At 50.4% G+C, this 19528-nt stretch overlaps 1 long non-coding RNA gene across 1 annotated transcript; it reads right to left on the minus strand.

Moving 5' to 3' along the window:
- Window positions 1-7037: 7037 nt before the first annotated feature.
- On the minus strand, window positions 7038-19528 carry LOC306809225. Its single transcript, XR_013776194.1, has 3 exons — window positions 15384-19528; window positions 11368-12959; window positions 7038-10722 (listed from the first exon to the last, which is right to left on the minus strand). It is a non-coding gene; the product is annotated as an uncharacterized lncRNA (long non-coding RNA).

A 19528-nucleotide genomic window follows, 5' to 3' on the forward strand; every position in this document is an offset into this window, starting at 1 on the left:
TGGAAGAATCATTTCTATAGCTTGTGAGCACAAAACCTTTCAGCCAAACAATTAGCAGTGTTTGAATAACTTCTGAGGAGCTCTGCCCTGTAACTGGTAGTCACTGTGGCACCATCAGAGGAGTTCTTATTGGGCATGGGAGTCTGTTTTTCTTGGTAATGTTGTGCCCCAGCACCTGGTGGCCTTACCATGTCCATGTGCTGCCAGAGCTGTTCCAGGATGGAAGAAAAGCCCAGAGCCTGTTGATTTCTCTCCTGCTGGCCACTGCAGAAGGTGCTGCCTGTTCTTTCTGCAGGCATGTCTGTTTGCACACACCCTGCACTCATGGGATTGTGGAGCAATTTTATGTGCAATAACTGTTGTTTCTGGCTTCTGATTTTCATTGTGTGTGTGAATTCCGTGGTGTTCAGGAAGTGGTGGTAACCCAGGGACCACAATCACAGCCCTGTTTTGTGTTTAGCTGTGTGTCTGTGAACTTCTGCAAAGCCTTGACTCCTTGGGCTACAGAGCCTGACACACATCCCAAAGGGTCTCCTTGCTTCATTTCATGCAGAAAGAGTATTTGCAGGTGGCTAAACATGTTCTGTGGGTGATATCCCACAAGCACCAGTCAGATCTGATTCTGCCCTCCTTTTCACTATGTATTCATTAAGGTAAGGCCATTTCCTACCTATTTGTTGAATAGAATCTAATGGGGACTGGATGCAGACTTGGAATTTTCTGTGAATTGCTGAAAATCCTGCCCATCATCTGTCAGGACCATCTAATTCTGATGTGGAGCAATCCCCCAAGTAATGGGTAAGGCTATCTCACCAAAGCAAGAGTAGCAGTCCAGGAAAAACAAAGTCTTCTGTCATCAGCATAATGGCATCTGTCACTCTGAGGGGTCCTTCTTTCTTAAGTCCCAAATGTGAAGCCTTTTGCTGGAGTTGCTGTAACTTTGTCATACCTGACAAAATGTTAAGAAAAATCTGTATCAGTCTTTGTGCTCTCTCTCTGGGTTGTTGCTCGACAAATCTCAGACTTTGTCTGAGACACAACAGTCCATTTGCTTTATTTTAAAGTAAATTGCTACAAAAAATGTCTGTCTTTGGGCTCTGCTATATTATGGTTTCTTATCTCTCTGACACCAGCTTGCAACCTGCCCCACAGTCAGTTTGAAAGTCATATTTCTACCCATAAAATAGTAATCTGGGTAATCTGGGCAAGTTTCATGTGTGCCAGATCCCTTCCAGCAGTTGCAATTAGTGGTTTATGGGTGGTTTCAGCCAACATGGGCCAAAATAAAGGCACAGAACATTTTTTTTTCTCCTGCAGATTGTGGTGAAAGATCCCTTCCCTGAGCACAGAGAAAGGCAGGATGCCCATAGATACACTCTGGCCATTTGAGATGGGGAGATTTCAGTGTTTCCCACCTCCCTGCCTTGTCTCCCAGTTAAAGATGTGACCTTCCCTTTGCATCATCAGTAGGAGAGGGCATTCACAAGCTCTTCAGGTGCTGTCACTCAGAGCTTGGCATGAGCTGAATCCCAGATGAACAGTCTGAGCTGGATGCTGAGCTGTGAGCTCAGGCATGAGCACTGCTCACACTCCCTCTGCCAAATTCACTGCAGGCTCTACCTCTTGCCTGAACCCCTAGCTCAGAGCAAGACTTCATCCTTCCCACCAGGGCTGGTGCTTCCCTGCATTCATTCTGTTCCCTCCACACAGCTCAGAGCAGTGGCCTGTCAGCATCTCAGACCTGAGGGATTGGGTCATTCCTCATCCCTTGGAAAGTGTCTCCAGATTCCTCCCATTCCATTCTGTCCTCTGCTCATTCCATGATGGCTCACAGATCTTCCAGTACCTACAGGAACTGAAAGGAAGGATGGGGCAAGGCTATGTACAAGAGCATGTAGTGATAGGACAAGGGGGAATGGGCTCAAATTGAGAGTAGGTTTAGCTTACATATTAGGAAAAAATTCTTCCCTGGGAGGGTGGGCAGGCCCTGGCACAGGGTGCCCAGAGCAGCTGTGGCTGTCCCTGGATCCCTGGCAGTGTCCAGGGCCAGGCTGGATGGGGCTGGAGCAACCTGGGATAGTGGAAAGTGTCCCTGTCATGGCAGAGGGGTAGATTGAAATAAGGTTTAAGGTCCTTTCCAAACAACTCTATCTTATGATTCTGTAATCAAGTGCTCAGCACTTTTGACCACACTAAGCATTGCTCCTTTCAATTCAATGCCATCCAAGCATTTATTAACCTACTTGGACACACTGCATATATCTTTTGTAATTCATTACTATAAATCTCATAATTTTTTTCTCCTGTCTCTACATATAGCTTGCATTTTTTTCTTATCAGTAGCAATGCTCACAGCAATGCAGTGATTTCACATGTCTGGGGTGACATTTGGAAATTCCCTCCTTGTGTCCTTATTTTTTGCTGCAGCAAAATCTGGTGTTCCCAAGAAAACTCTGGCCAAGCTCACAGTCTCACCACCATCCTGTTAGTCACCTGTGTGCAAAACTCTGCCGAGCCACTGTCAAGCCAGGCCATGAAACAATGGTGGCATTTTCCCCTGCTCTGCCATTGTCCTGGATGGTGCAAGAGTATGGCTCTGCAATTTCTCCTGCTCCCTTCAGCCTTGCCTGTCCTCTGCCTCTTCTATTCTTGCTATCACTCACAGCTTTAGTGCAAGACTTGGTTATCTCAAGGAGCTTCATTCCTGGGAAATTTTCCGTACCTTCTCAGAGTTAATCCTGGTTCCCACACCAGCCTTTAAGCTTTTTGCTGTGGTTCAATTCCTCACAACTCTTGAAAAGCTTTATTTTTCATCAGAGACTCTGCTGAACTCCCAGTCATCCAGAGAGCAACCCCAAGCTCTTCTGCAGTGTCAGTCTCTCTCTCTCTGCTGGGTTAAAAGCCAGCTGTGAAATGTTTTGGATTTATGTGGCAGACAGGTCCCTCACCTTCTTCATTAGGCTCCAAGATTTAACTCAGCCCAAGTTCTTGGAGAATGGTGCAGACTCAGGTGGCTGCTCTCTCCTTGCTCTGGCACTGTCATAGAATCCCAGAATGGCTTGGGTGGGAAAAGACCCCTTTGTTCCAACCCTGTGCCATGGGCAGGGACACCTCCCACTGTCCCAGGCTGCTCCAGCCCCATCCAGCCTGGCCTTGGGCACTGCCAGGGATCCAGGGGCAGCCACAGCTGCTCTGGCACCCTGTGCCAGGGCCTGCCCACCCTCCCAGGGAACAATTCCTTCCTGTGGACTGTGCACTCCTCCCATGGAGGAAAGGGCCCCCAGTGGTGACCAGGAAGCCTTTCTGGGCTGGGTCTTGGAAAACTGTCCTGCTGAACCAGTTCCAATTTGTATGAAATTCTTCAATATTCATCAGGGCAGGGAGGGCACTGAGCTGGGTTGACAAGGGGAATACATTAACTGCCTGTTTGTGCCTCTGGCCTTGCTCTTCCCCCACCACAAGAGTTCTTTCCTTGCTTTGGGTAAAAAGGGAGCTTGAAACTCAATGCTCACTGGTTTGGGACAGTAGGAAGTGGGACTGACCCAGCCCCACATTGGCCACATTGGATTATGATGACTCTTTTCACCCTTTTTCTAGCAGATAAGATGTTTGTGGGAAACTTCACCTTCTTCAGGGGTTCAGAGCTTCAGTAAGTACTCAGAAAACCCCCCAAAGTTTCAGCTCTCAGAATCTGGAAAGCACTGAAACCTTCAGATTTATTGACAGTGAAAACACTTAATTTCCCTGCTTTGTGAGCAAAGCTTTAAAAAAAGCTTTTACCTCCAAAACAGGGAAAACAAAGGAAGTAAGAAAGGATAAAATGACTAAAACACATCAATTCACTCACCTTCCCCTCAGCAAATTTTTCACATTTGATTCAAACCAAATTCTTTATTTTTTCTTGTTATGGCAACAACCAGTTCAAAGGCTCCACTATTTCTCCAGCCCTGTGGTTCTCTCAGGCAGCTCCTTGGGCAGCTGGATGCATCTCTCATGCATCCCAGTTGGATGCATCTTTCATCCCTCCTATCTCCTTGTTTTGGCTGCCTGAATCATACCTGGCACTTCTTGGGGTGCCCAGCACAGAGTAAAACCCAAAACCTTTCCTGGTGACTCAGTCCAGAGTTTCTCCTAAACATAACATGAGGGCTGCAGCTGGAAAACCTTTTTTCAGCATTAATCATATTTCACTGTAAGTTTGCACGAGCTCCTAAATAATGGGTTCAGGTGAAAGTAGAACTAATTATTGTCATTATGGCTGCTAGCTCATAGAAATATGGAATGACAGACTGGTTTGGAAGGGACTTTGAAGACCATCCTGTTTCAGCCCCATGGGCAGGGACAGCTTCCCCTATCCTAGGGTGCTCCAAGCCCCATCCAGCCTGGCCTTGGACACTTCCAGGGATCCAGGAACAGTCACAGCAACTCTGGGCACCCTGTTCAGATTAAGGGGATCACAGCAGGGCAGGCAGCAAAGTGACTGAGGTGGTGGTGATAATCAGCACAGGAAAAATTGGGATTGTTTCCTCTGGAAAACCTGTGAGAGAATGATTCCAATGAAGTGTTCTACTCTGTTGCTTCCAAGGTTGTCAAAGAAATTATCACCCCCCTCCCAGCTGTGATGTCCCATTCTGTGACATTAATGGCAAGAATCTCTTGGTACAAGACGTAATTTGCCTGGGGAAATTAGTTTCAAAAAGGACCAGAAAGTTAAATACTGTTGCAGAGCTTAAATGAAGGCAAATAATTTTATAGCCAAAATAATATTTTTCTATGATAAATTATGTAGAAGGCAAGAGTAATAAAATGTGGTGCTCCAGGGAATGAAAGTAAAGGTCAGGAAGCTCTTTTAACATACCTGCACATCAGTCCAGATGCGTTTTAATTTGTTTGGGATTTTTGTCCTTGATTTGACAATATATTCCTGCCTGAGTTCCTCAAGGCCAACACCTCATTGGGTAGATAGAGAAACCTTCCCCAGCTCTCTCAGGGTATTGCTCCATCCTTTGAAGCATGAGGCAGATGATTTCTGTTACACTCCTGTCCCATTCCTGCAAGACTTGACATGCTGCAAGGCCTTGGTGCCATCTCACCCTGTCACTTGTGACTCCATTATGTTGCTGTTACAGTGCTGAATCTAATGATATCAGGATTAACTTTTCACCCCAAGCTGTCCACCTTGGGCATGGTGGTTAATTCCTGTGGTGTGGAGTTTCATGGCTTGGCTGTCAATGTGCTCTGTGCTTCAGTCTTAGATCAGCTGAGGTCATTTGTCTTCCTGTCTTAAGCCAACAGCACATTAGGTGTTAAGAAAAGAAATTCCCTTTTTTTCCCTTCTTTTCTTCCACCCCATACCAGCTTATCCCAGCCTTGTGCTTATCAGAGAAGTGGAGCCAGATCATCTCAATCACCCAGCCTGGAGTCCCATCATTGTCATCCTGGAGCAGGGCCTGACAAACTACTGCACCTCATCTCAATCCCCCAGCTCCTCCACATCCAGTGCAAGGTCACTTCTATTAAATCATCCCATTTGGCCCCTCTGCCAGGTCAGCTCCACTTCCCACAGCCAAACCCACTTCTTCCTGCTTGCCCAAAGGCTTCTCAGCTGCATTCCAGGTTCCTCTGTCATCCACACAGGATGACACTTGGTGCTCATTCAGGGCAATTTACCAGGCTGGCTTGGATATGAGAGCTCTGAAATTGATTTCACACTTGTGAAACAAACCCAGACCCAACTTTTTCACAACGGCTGTCAGTGATGTTCACAGCATCCTGAAATGCTCGGGTGGAATTTGCTTGTGAGCTTTGTAGAATTACCCTCTGGGAGAGAGTAAATATGGGAGAATTTGAGCTAGGAAAGACAATTTACATCATTGAAGTGTTAAAACATGACAGAGCTGTTACCTCAGATCTGTATTATAAAAGTACCCAAAGATTTGATAAAATGCAGGATTTTCATAGAATCACAGACTGATTTGGGTTGGAAGGGACTTTAAAGCCCATTTTGTTCCATCCCTGCCATGGGCAGGGACACCTCCCACTGTCCCAGGCTGCTCCAAGCCCCATCCAACCTGGTCCTGGACACTGCCAGGGATCCAGGGGCAGCCACAGCTGCTCTGGGCACCCTGTGCCAGGGCTGCCCACCCTCCCAGGGAACAATTCCTGCCTAATATCCCATCCAGCCCTGCCCTCTGGCAGTGAGGGCCATTGCCTGTGTCCAGTCCCTCCATCCCTTGTCCCCAGTCCCTCTCCAGCTCTCCTGGAGCCCCTTCAGGGACTGGAGGGTGCATGACACAGATCATAACACAACACAGATACCTGGACATCTTCAAAGAAGTACCCAGTAATCACTGTAGTCATTACATGGTCCTGGTCTCCCCCCAGTCTTCAATCAGAGATGTTTGGAGTGATCTCTGCTGCTTCCAGAGCAAAGACAGCTCCATCTCCTCCTCCCTCAGCTCTCCTGGAGGAAGCAGTGACCTTCTGTACGTCCAAACCAGTGAGAGTTCCCACCACAACATTGGGACATCATGGCTTTGGTTATGACTTCGCACCAGTGGCTGAGCCCAAGCTAACGAAAAAAAAATCCTCAAATTGGTTTTGTATTTTCCTGGAGTTGAAGTCCAGTTGAAGTCATTAGATTTTTTTTTTTTTTTGATGTCATGAGTCACTGCATTTCAGGTGAACATTGAGCTCTGTCACTCAGGCCAGATTAAAACCCAGCGACCCTGGGGACAGCAGAGCTGCTGACATGGGCTGACATGGGAAGTGTTGAGGTGCCAGCATGGCCCTGGCACTGCCAGGGAGGGTCTGACAGTTCCCAGCAGCAGCCTGGTGCTGCAGCCCAATGAAAGGAGGATGATCCAGGCACCCTGAGCCCTCTCTCTCCCCAGCAGGCACAGGACACTGAGCTTTCACAGCGGATGATCTCACAGCACTTGGACAAGGCAAGAAATCCTCGTGGCTTCACCTCCCAGCTCCCTGCTTGCAGGCTGAGCCCTTGCTCCCAGTCCCTGAATGAAAACGGTGTGGTTGAAAGGAGCTAATTTTGCAGGCAAGGCTGCGAGCCCCGGTGCAGGCACCGCTCCCCTCGCGCGCTGTCGCAGTACGCAGCCACCGGTGCTGCAAGACAGCTGCGGCTCATTTCAAGGTTGAATTTGTCCAGCTTCAGTCCCTGGGATATTTACATCTCTGGAAATTATCTGGGGATGCTGCAGTCCATTGTAGCAGAGCTGCTGCTTTCCTTGGTCAGATCTCTGGGCAAATGCTTGGATTTTAACACTACAATGTCCCTACTTACACTCTTCTCTGTATTCTGTATTTTTTTAAGATTAAGGAAAACATATTTTATTTTCAAGCTTTTCTTTGCAATTGCAAGGACCAGATACTCTTTTTAAATGACAAGAGATGAGATTCTCGTGCATTTGCATGACCCTAATGGTTTAAAAACTCATTTAACTAAACCATTGCCCAGATTTTACCAAAGACATGAGGGGCTGATGTACGTGAGGGCCACTGACACCCAGCATGGAACACATGAGCCCTAAAGTACCTAAAATTATCTCACGTTGGCTTTTGAAGATAAGTCTCCACCCTCCATTCAGAATGACAACTTTTGGCAACAACAAGAAAACAGAAATGACAGATGGTAACAAAATCTGGTACACAAACATGACAGTAGGCAATATAATGAACATTTCACCCACTCCTTCATTTATGCTAATCGGTGCTTTTGAGCAACCAGAATTGTTCTGCCAGACAGCCACGGATCTGAAGCACAGCACAGCAAATCTCAGAGGGCCACCAACCTGAAACCAGGGTAAAACCCCACCAGGGGACTCACTGGGAATGAAATTAAGGTATCACTGAACTCCAACCCTGAGAAAATCCCCTCACTCCTAAACAGCACATCCTGCCCTGAAATTCCTGCCCTGAAAACACATCCACAAAACAGAGGCAGTTTGGTTTTCCTGCTACCCAAGGCTTCACCAAAATTCAGAGGAACCAGCAGAAATGAGAAGTAGCAGCCTTGCAGTCAATGTGAATTGCGCTAAATAAACGTATTTGTTACGGCAACAGAAATTGCCTTCGAGAAGCGCTTTCCTCCCAGGCTCAGCTCTCCGGGATGGACTCTGTCCCTGCAGGAAAATGGTTACTCTTCCCTTTGAAGCCCACTTATCTCATGCTGACATTCTCAGCAGAAGGTGCTATGTCACCCACAAACCTCCTTTTATTTCCTATAAAAATGTAAATCAGCCTATTTTTTCCCCCCAACAACCTTATGTAATGAGCAGTGTCCTCGCTCAATCATTTTGAAGACGTGCTTTAGCCTCTATTTTATGCAGGAATCTGTAAGAATGAAACCATTCCTCCCTTTCCTTCCCTGATATTTCAGTGCTTGCTCCTTTGCCTGCTGATGCAAAGCTCTGTGGCCATTCCTGGCATGGGCAGCACCTAAATACATCTCAGAGGGCAACAGCAATATCATTATATTCTCCCAAGGATATAAAACAAGTTTTCCCACAAGTAAATTGCCAATGCTTTCAGGAAAAGAGAGGAAACTTTGAGCACTTGCCCTCAGAGGCAGCTGGGATGTGTAATTGTACAAATGTGTGTATATTTGGAATTATGAATGAGACTGGTCTTTCATGATCAAAATTTCAAGACACTGCCCTTTACAGGACCCAATTTTCCTTTGCTTACAGTGTTGTCACACATGACCCACAGCAGATGGAATGCTTTCTTCTGGGGCAGAATCACAGTGAAAACATAGGAAAAATAGTGAATTTTGGTCAAAACATTTCAGTTGCTTTTGAAGGAAAAAAAACCCCCATGGTCTTCATGGGTTTCCAGTAACCAGGTCTGCAAACCCTACACTTAGCCCAAGGGGAAGGGGCTGCAGATAAATCTTTGTGTCAGCAATTCATCTCAGAGAACTAGAAATCTTCCACTGTTTCATAAAGATCCACACAGACCTCTCTGACCTGAGGAAAATTTCACTTCTGCTTTCTGTCTTAGACATTTGTCATTTCCTGCCCTGGATGCAGCATCCCAGCCTGTTTAGTTCTTCCTTGGGTGAAAGCTACTCCATTTTTTAAATTATCCTTGATGCCCACCTCTTCTAGACCTTCTGTGCAAAGCCACGTATTGATTTGGAGTTAAGGGAATCAGCACATGGAGCAGTTGGAGCAGAATCCCACCATGGATGGAGGCATGGCAGACCATGATTTCCTGTTCTCTCTGCTTCAGCAATCATTCCTCAAAATAATGCCCCAACCAACGTCCAGACTTGAAATGCTGGAGAACCACTGACCAGTAGGGCTGGAGTCTTCCAAAGACCCCCACACTGCAGCCCCTGGGTGCTCTCATTGCCATTTTATAAATGGTTTGGGTTGGAAGGGATCTTAAAGCTCATCTTGTCCCACCCCTGCCATGGCAGGGACACCTCCCACTGTCCCAGGCTGCTCCAGCCCCATCCAGCCTGACCTTGGGCACTGCCAGGGATCCAGGGGCAGCCACAGCTGCTCTGGGCACCCTGTGCCAGGGCCTGCCCACCCTCCCAGGGAACAATTCCTGCCCAATATCCCATCCAGCCCTGCCCTCTGGCAGTGGGAGCCATTCCCTGTGTCCTGTCCCTCCATCCCTTGTCCCCAGTCCCTCTGCAGCTCTCCTGGAGCCCCTTTATGCCCTGGAAGGGGCTCTGAGGTGTCCCTGGAGCCTTCTCTTCTCCAGGTGAGCATCCCCAGCTCTCCCAGCCTGGCTCCAGAGCAGAGGAGCTCCAGCCCTTGGAGCATCTCCATGGGCTCCCCTGGACTCTCTCCAGCAACTCCACGTCCTTCTGATGCTGGTGCCTCAGAACTGGAGGCATCTTTGCAGGTGTGATCTCACCTGAATCCCACCCTCACCTGCTGCCCATGCTGTGGGATGTGCCCAGGATAATGCTGGCTTTCTGGGCTGCCCCTTCAATCCATAGGTACCTAATGTCACCTGCTAAAAGACAAACAAATATTTTCTTGTTTATTTTTTAAAAGGTATTTTTCAAGGCTTTACACACATAGGCTTCCCATCCCCTACCACCCATACTCTCCTTTGCCTAATTTCAGAGTAAGGAAGCCACACATGATGTCTTCTTTCCAGGACGTGGTGAGCTGGCTGGCAGGTTGTCTGATGAAGAGGAATCTGCCTCAGGACACTGTGAGGACATGGGATCTTCTGCCTGTTGTTTGTCATGAAAAAGGGAAGATGCCTTTGTTCAGCTGCTACTGAAAGCAGGAATGCCGGCTCAAAAGCTGGAACATCAGCCTGGGAGGATTCTGCTGTGGCTGAAGGAGGCTCAACCCCACGTCCAGGTGCGTTGACAGAGGTCACACAGCCGGGGGCCCCTGGGTGCCCCGGAGCTGCCTGGCTGTGGGGTGTGTGGGGCACAGGGGGCTGGCATGTGCTGGTGGATGTTCTGGGTTGCTTGCTGAAGCCTGGGCCAGGACCCCCCAAAGCCTCCAGCTCTGCCGAGGCCGTCCCCACGTCCCCAGCGGGCTCTGCCCGCAGGCTGGACACGCTCAAAGTTCACGGTGCTATAAATACCCGGCACAGGGCTGCCAGCGGGGCCGGCCGGCGCGGGGGGGCTGCTGAAACCCAACGGGCTTTCGTGTCAATTAACCCTGTGCCTGCACTGATCCCCTCTGTGCCGTCTGGAAAACAGGAATCCTCCGATTCGAAACGTGTCTAAAGCCAGAAGAGAGCAGCAAACTCCTTCAGAGGGCTGATTCCTGCTGGGAAGAGCCCTGGGATTGGTACCAGGAGTGGAAGAGCACAGGGCTCTGGTGGGTGCTGCAGTGGACGGGTGTTTTGTCACACAGCTGCTGTGTGATCCCCCAGCTCGGGCAGGTCCTCGTGTAGGGGATGCAGTGATGTGGATCCAGCATGGCTTGGGTCCCCCCATAAAACAGAGGCTGCCTGTGCACCCCACCTTCTCCCCAGAGCGTGGCCTCATGCTACACAGCCCCATGCCCTGCCCCACATGGCCCCACTGAGCACAGCCCCACACCCTGCCCTGTGCCCAACAGCCTGTCCCAAGTCCCTGGCACCATGTGCAGGACTCGCTCCCAGCAGAAGCGCTAAAAATTCAAAAAACTTGGAGGCCAAGAGAAACGCATTAAATCAGTACAGGGGATAACCCCGGCTCAAGGACAAGCCCATACGTGGAGTCCTCACAAGTGCCAGGTCACCCGAGGTAGGGCACGGCACATCACCTGCAGCAGGGTGTGAAGCGGCTCCCTGGGGACACGCCCGTGACCCCACCCACAGCTGCACAGAGACCTTTTGTGGTGCCAAACGTTATCTTTTAACCATTTCCCTCCCACACCTTACCCTGCCGGGCTGAGGGGAGAGCCAGCCTCTGAGGAACAGCCTCCTGTCCCTTTTGCCTGCTCAGAGCACGGGCGATGGGAGCTCGGAGAGAACAGAGGACAAGCGGCAGAGCAGAGCCCCACGGGCTGTGTGCTGCTCCCGGCTCCTGCTGAGGCTGGACACAGCTCAGTGCACACCTGGCTCAGGGACAACGGCTCTGGGCTGAGCAAGATCCTGGTGACCAAAGACGCCCGCAGCGCCAGCGGGGCCAGGCTGCCTCGGGCACGGGCCGCACATCCCCTTGGCTCGCAGGCAGCGGTGACCCTGTCCCCTGCCCTCGGGCATGTGGCAGCTGCGAGGGACTCTCGGTCTTGTTCAGGTCACAGTGCCACCAGAACACACTCATTTCAGCCTTGGGAATGTCACCTTTTGGGTCTTTTCAGGCCAAGCAAAGGCACATCCATCACCTCCCTCTCCACCATCTCCTCTCTCATCACCACCGCAGCTCCCGTGGTGCCAAACACCTCCTTGTTACAGCTGGATGTCGTGGCTCTTCCTGACACTTACCTTATCAGGATTTTGGATTGCTCAGCTCATTGCTCCTGTGGCTGACAGGGTCCTGCCCCGTTCCCCACATTCACTGTGCTGCTCTGGGATGTGGCTGCCCCAGAGCTGATCCCCTCCAGCCCCAGAGCCGCTGTGAGAGGCACTGCCGGACTCTGCACAGGAGCCTGGAGGGTGGCACTAGGGGGAGATAAAGGCCGGGACATGCCGCGCCCTGTGCCCTGGCCAGCCCCTCCTGTCCCCTTGTCCCCAAGGCCATCCTAGCCCCGGCTGCTGGCGGGGACAAAGGGAACAACTGCAGGTTTCCATCTATCACAGTCCCGTTGCTTTGTGGGGTCTTTCCTGGCACTTTCAGTCTTTGGGAAGCACCTTTGACAACGAGGGACCTTACAGCATTTACACCTTTATGCAGCACGTATAAAAGCAAGAAACTGCCTTCTCCCATGTACATGGACACCCAAAAACCCATCCAGAAAGGAGAACAGATATAAGACCCAGAATGGGGGTCAGGAGGAAATGATGAATCCAGGGACATGGCCTGGAAGCAGAGAGTGACACATGCTGCAAGACCTCAGCTGGAGGCTCAGCCTGGCACATCTGACTCTTCTTTTCTAGGAGCACTTGGCATCAGCACAGCTGTGACAGCATTTACAGAACCTCACCAGCAGCAAACTGGGCACCTTCAGGGCTAAAAACCATTTCAGGGGATGTCTGGGTCAAGGCACCACCCCAGTATCACACCAGCTCCTCTGGATGTTGGGAACATCATCCCATGGATGTTCCCTTCTCCACAGGGTCCCTGTTACCCCTCTCAGTGGAGATGAGTTCATGAGGCAGAGTTTGGGGGAGCCCCTGGGAGACAAGGAGCTGAACCAGCAGGACCTGTCCTTAACAGAGCTGTTCATGCCCAGCTGGATCACAGTGGCACCCAAGGGTGCAGCCCTGGCTCCTGTGGTGTGAATCAGTGCTGGATGCTGGGGCAGGCACTGTGCAACAGCAGCTCTGCAGGCAGGAGCCACATGAGGAGGGACACTTTCCCCTTGTATTTTCTGTGGATTAGAAAGAAAAGTTAAATTATTTCCTCTTTTTCCAGGAGGAGGGATTCAGAGTGTGGCACAGAGTTATCAAAAAAATACAGGTTCGTACATCCCTTGCAATGCCATCAAGCCACAGTGCCCTGGGGGCCTGGGGTCACTGGGCACATGCCTGAGCTCCCCCCAGAAAACCCACACAAACTCCACACAAAAAACACTCCAAACCACCAACCCACTGCAAAGTTGTGTTTTCTCTTCCACTACCCAGTTTGGTCACAACCACAGGACACAGAGTCAACACTTGCCCTGTAGCCACATCTCTGCTTTGCTTGTATCTACAATTATTTAGAGCTCCAGCTCCACAGTTTCCAACATTCTCTCTCCTAAATTTCATGACTGCCGGTGCTGGAGGGGAATGGGGCTGGTAACATGATAGGGATGTTGGCCTTGGACCAGGAAGCTGGAGGCAGAGGGGTGCCCAGGCTGGGGTGTTATCCAAGCCCCTGCAGGAACAAGGTGTCTTTGGCTTGATGTGAGCTGGCAGGAGCATGAGGAGGGAAGGAGATCCTTCGTCAGCACTTTGCTATGCACTGTGCTCCCTGCTCTCCACTGCCCAGACACAGGGACTCACTGCTGTGGTGGCAGGAGAGCTATTCTCAGGGCTGCTCTCATCCCAGGTCCTTTCTCCCTCTCAGGCCTGCAAAATTCCACATTCTGCTTCAGCTTGGCTCCAAACACATGCCCAAAAAGCAGAAACCAACACAACATTGCTGCTCTTCCCACACTGCAAGGTGAGTGAGGCGTGCACAGCAGCACCCGATGGGTCACCCAAATGCTGAGTGACCACTGACAGAGGTGGCTCCTACACGATGCTGTTGTATAAAAGAGCTGACACTCTGTGCCCAGACCCTGTCACAGCCCCTAACCCCTCAGGGGGCTCAGGTGCAAGTCTGGGGTTTGCATTGTCCTTTACCCAGGCTTTGCAAACCAACCTGGAAGTAAAGGCTCATTTTTTCTCCTATTTTTCAGTAATATTAAATAAGGACAAAAGCATTCATTGAAATTGCTCAAGGCACCCAATGATGTGACTGCAGCCCAGCTTCTCCCCCATGAAATGCATCATGTGCCACCATGGAATGCCAGTCCAGGATCTTGGGCTGCAAACCAACAGGGATTGGGGCTTGTTTCAATTGTTTCCATGGTTCTTTGCTTTTAAAGATCATTCCTAAGATTGTGCCATTCTGCCACATGTTCTATACATCATTTCCCATTTCCCAGCTTGGACACAGCCTTTGAAAAAGGACATTTCACCTCCAGTGTGCCCCGAGCACTAACACAGCCCCTCTGCAGGCACAGCTGGGCTCTCCCCAAAGGTTCCTGCTCTCAGGCACCTCATGCCAAGCCCAACATGGTCACTTTGTCATCGAGTGCCAAGCATAAAGCATATGCAGGACAGATGGGTATGAGGTTTATAAGATAATTAAGCATGTTAATGAAGTTCATTTGCATCTAGCTCCTAAATTCCCACAAACTTTGTGAGGCTGGGAAATGAGAATTGCTGCTTGATGTCACAAAGCAACAGAAGTTCAGTTACCAGAATCAAAGCAGTGAAAGCAAAGCAGTGATTAACAAGTGAGACCCAGAGCTGCTGGCCAGGCTGAGCACAGCCCTGCAGGACCCCCTGGCAGAGCCACGACACAAGATGCCTCCATGCCACTGAAATTGCCACAGCCATTAATACAAACTGCTGTGGGCTCTGCTGGACTGAAATGTCACAGAACCAGAGAGAGCGGGGGGAAATCATTGCTTCAAAGAAAGATTTGACCCAGAGATAAAGGAAAAGCTCTTTGGTGTGAAAAGTAAAGTTGGTGGCTGGTGTGGGAAGCCAGGAGAGAGAACCCTCTCCATGGGTTGCCCTGAAGCAGGACCAGGGCAGAGCCCTTTGATGAAGTCATGGTGATGGCACAGCAGAGAGGCAGATGGGCATTCCCTGGGCAGAGATGGAGCTCAGTGTTGTGACCCAGACAGTGCTGGAGCAGCCCCAGGAAAAGAGTGGAACAGCTTGGATTAGAGATCCCCAGGAAACCCCCAAGGACACCACAGGGGAACCAGAGCAGGAGCTGGCAGATGTGCTCTACACCCACCTCCCACAGTGCCAGAGCTGGGAGGGCACTGGGGTCCCAATATGTGGCCATGCCTGGGCCAGAGGTCACTTGCAAGTTCCCACCTGCACATGAAATGAGGGCAGGAGGCCGGGCAGTTCCCACCCACCCGGGGGTCACAGACTGGGAGGCGGCTCCAGGTGCTGCAGCACCTCCCCATTGCCCCCGAGGTGATGGTGGTTCCTCAGAAGTGGGAACCCTGAGAGGGGCACACCCAGGCAGGGCAGAACCTGGGACCACCCCACACCAACAGCCTGTGGGGTTGGGTACCACTCACCTTCCCAGCACCCAGGGCAATCCTGGAGCCTCCTGCTTCCAGAGGAGGAAAAAGCCAACGACCCCACAGAGATCCCATTCTGCAGCATGCCTGAGGTGCCAGATCGCTGGCAGCACCTGTAGATGGGAGATATGGAGCAGCCTCTGGGTTGGCTCTGCTGTGCCCCACTGCCCAGCTGGGCCCAGCACACCATGGCAGCAGGCCAAGCACCCACGGCTCACTATGGACAAACACAGCCCAGGCTTTCAGGAACTGCTGTAAGACATCTCCCTGAGAGACCTTTGAGCTTTTCTTGTTACACATCCTCACATAAACTAACCATGCACAGGGTGGGCCTTTCAATACATTCAACACTGGTGTACAACATGTCCTGACCACGAACCAAAGCACAGAGAGAAAAGAAACTTTAACGTGGGCTTATCCAGGACAAGACAAACTGAAAACATCAAGACTGGATTTGTTTGAAATACCTTCACTAGATTTATTAAAAAATATCCCTTGGCAGTTGCAATCACCAGGATCCACAATCAGAACCTGACTGGACAACAATGGAAGAGCTTTCACCTACAGCAGAAGGCAAATACCTGGGAATACCCAGCAAGGCCTGCACACCCTACTGGCATTAAACATTGGGCTGGCACTGAGGAGCCCAGGGCAAATGCTGGCTGTGGTGCCAACTGCAACACAGGTGTTACTGTGTGCTCTCATACTTACCTGGTCTGTGGAAAAAAAACAAATGTGCAAAATATGGGGGAAAAGAGTCAGTTGGGACCCAGAGAAACTGGATGCCATTTCTCTTTGGTTCCACCAGCCCCTGCTGTGCTGCAGCAGAGTGAGAGTAGGGAAAGAGAAGCTGGAGAATATGGCTGGACATGTTCAGATGCTGTGGCTGCCTGGTGAGAAGGGTTTGGGGCTGCAGGACCAATGGTGGTGGGTCACTGGTCATTGACAGGCAGCAGCACCCAGAGGAAACCTTCACATCTGGCAGGTCAAACCCTGACTGGGAAGGGCTCAGGGCTTCATTAGGGGCTTCATTCCCCAGTGAAACCCGATGAACACACAGTGGGAAGCTGACAAGAAACCCCAAGAGAAGTGGGGGGTGTGGAACAGACAGACAGACATAGGGTTTACTCTTTGGGTCAGATTCCAGTTTTGGAAGTATCAAGGCTCCTCTTCTTGCCCAGCCACTCCTGGTCAGCCAGTCCATGCTCTGTGGACACTCACTCCAGAAAAATTGCCTCATTCCCCTTTCCCAGCAAGTTAAGGGGATCTGAATAAGGCACTGGAATTCCAGAGAAAACCATCAATGCTCTCTGCCAAAGAGATAAATAACTTTCCAAAGCTCATCCCCAGTTTTGGCCAACACAAGCTCCCTGTGGGGAAAAGCTCTGCCCAGCAGTGACCTAATGTGGCTGCAGAGGTGCTGCCAGTGGTGCCTGCATGGCCCCTTCCCAACGCCTCAGAGCTGGATCAAAACAAGGAAAAATCAGGAAGGAGTCTTCTCACCCTGGGCACTGGGAACAGGAAGGTCATTCACTGCCAACCAACACATCCAAGTGCAGCACATCTATGTGACAAATGCCTTCTGTGTTTAAGGTGCCTCCTAAATATGCACCTAATCAAAAATTAACTTGGTGGCTTCATGATTATCAAAGAAACGTTGTTAAAAGCCAGATCCAAAACAAAGGGCTGAAAAATCTATTCCAAATTATTCTTCTTCCAGATCATGTGCCAAGGGCTGCGGCTGAAGCGGGGCTGGAGCAAAAATACAAAAACAAAAACGATTTGGAGTTGACACAGTGTATTGTGAATTACTTCTCAGCTTTTCTACATCTAAGAGAGCATGAAATGATCGGCCATACAGTGGAACAGTTTAATATACAATTGATTACAGAGCTGCAGATAACACACGTTGGATCTATATACAAACACAGCTTAATATTTCACAGATACAACTTCTTGCCACCTCGGTTTGTCCACGAAGCATTGGCACAGAGTATTTACAGTGAGGCTGCTGCGAGGAAGCCCCGTCCCCCCGCACGGCCGCGGGCGGGCTGCCCCAGCAGGGGGTGTAAACAGAGCGGTTCTCTCTTTCTGCGGGGAGGGAGAAGGGGGAAACACGGGCTGCGCTGGGCAGGAGGGAAAGGAACCAGAGGTACCAGGACAAAATAATGGCCAGCGAACCTGGAGACTTCAAAACACTCAAATTTGCCTTTTAAAATATTTTGATTGGAAACTGTCCTCAGTTGATTTTCAATTTGTAATTCAATAATGTTTCAATGGCATTTTCAATGAATTCTTTCTATCCATCTGTATTTCTATCCATCCCCACGCGTGCTTGAGCAAGGACAGGGAGTGCTGAAGCCCTGGGTCGGTGCTGAGGGAGCTTCTCAAGAAAGCAGGGGATGCTCAGGAGCCTCTGCTGGCTCCCAGGCCCACTCCTTGCCCTTGGCAAACCAAAGCCAACTCTGGTTTCAGCTGATCACTCCAAAAATAATCTCTCTCGGGCTGTTTGTAATCAGGTACCACCACCCTCGATGCCCAGTGATGGCTTTCACAGGGGGATCACTGTGTGGGTGTCACTGTGAGGACAGAGGGTGGGCAGAGCCAACCCCAACCCCAACCCCAACCCCAGCTCCAGCCGGTTGTGATTGGACACAGTGCTCTCATTCCTAGTGCAGGCTTTCAGTAACCAGCTCTGTGAAATTTGCTCTGTGAGAAAAGCAAACCAACAGGCAGGAGGGAAGGTGCATTTACCAAGGTGTCCATGGCCTGGCTGCACAGAGCAGGCAGCAGGATCTGCTCCAGCAGGAGCAACCTCCCCAGAGCTTGGGGACACTGCTGGAGCCACTGCTGCCCAGGCACCACTATGGGACCTACATGGCAGCTCCCCCACTGGGGCTGGCTCCAGGGGCACACCCAGCTCCTTCCCAGCTGACCCCCCTTTCCCATCATTTACATCCCTGCCATGTCCCCCTCAGTGCTGGAAGGACCAAAGGGCCAGAAAGGAGGAATCCAGCCCCTGCCACCAGCAAAAACAACGTTTTATGCTAAGTTAAGAATATTGTTTCATGGAAAGAAGGAGCAATTCAACACCTAAAGCCATCCAGCTGGCACTGGGCAGTGAGGTGACTTTCCTGAGAACACACGGGGGAAGCTTGTTTACCTGTTCCTGGGGAACTGGGTGAGGGTGGCCAAGGTCCTTGTCATCTTTGGGCACTGCTGCTGCCTCTCTGTAAACCAGAGACACCCACCCCGAGCAGGAACAATTCCCAAATATTCAGCGCAGCCTCGGAACCGTGTTTCCTGTCTCAGCATTGTTGGAGTTGTTAAGGCTCTTGGCTTTAAAGAGTTTATTACTTTGGAAGTTTAAAGCTGTACTTGCAGCAGGGTGTAACAAGTCTCTGTCTCAGCATATGTATGATGTATCTCTGTATCTCAGCTTGGGCTCTGAAGGCAGAAGCAGTTCAACCAACTAGGGAGAGGGTCACTGGTATCTGTGGGCTCCTGGAACATCTGCTGGTGCCAGTGGGACCATGCCAGTACCTGTGCAGTGGCCAAACCCTGGCTGAGGCAGCAATGCAGAGCAGAGCTGGCAGTGCTGCCACCCCCTCCAGTACATCCAGTACAGGAAATAAACCCTAAACACAGCTCTGGGCTCACCTGGAAAAGGCAAAGCTTCAGAGTCACTGAAGAGGCGTTTCCCCTTGGGCACACCCACAGATGGACCCCGTGCCCTGTGTCCTTCCCTGTCCAGAGCTGTATCTCTCAGCACAAATCAAAACAAACCATCTTCAATTCCACTGGCATTAAGGTAAAAAAAAGTGAAGACTTGAGTAACTGAGGGAGGAAAAGAAGGAGAAACTTCCTTTGACTCATCTGAAGGAGGATTTGAGAACTGATGGCCAAATCAGTGGCATGTAAGTGGTGGCACTGGCTTACACCACACATCCAGAAATGACCTGGCTGACAAATTGGTCAGAGCATCACTGATGAGAATAGAAACTTAAACTTGTACCAACTGTTCCCAGCCATGACCTTCTCTGCAGTTCTTCAATTCTGTGAACACTGCAATTTCTGGACATTCAAATCCATTATGGGCATGGAGATGCTCCAAGGGCTGGAGCCCCTCTGCTCTGGAGCCA

The sequence above is a fragment of the Erithacus rubecula genome (genome assembly GCF_903797595.1).
Source record: "Erithacus rubecula genome assembly, chromosome: 17".
NCBI classification, from domain to species: Eukaryota; Metazoa; Chordata; class Aves; order Passeriformes; family Muscicapidae; genus Erithacus; species Erithacus rubecula.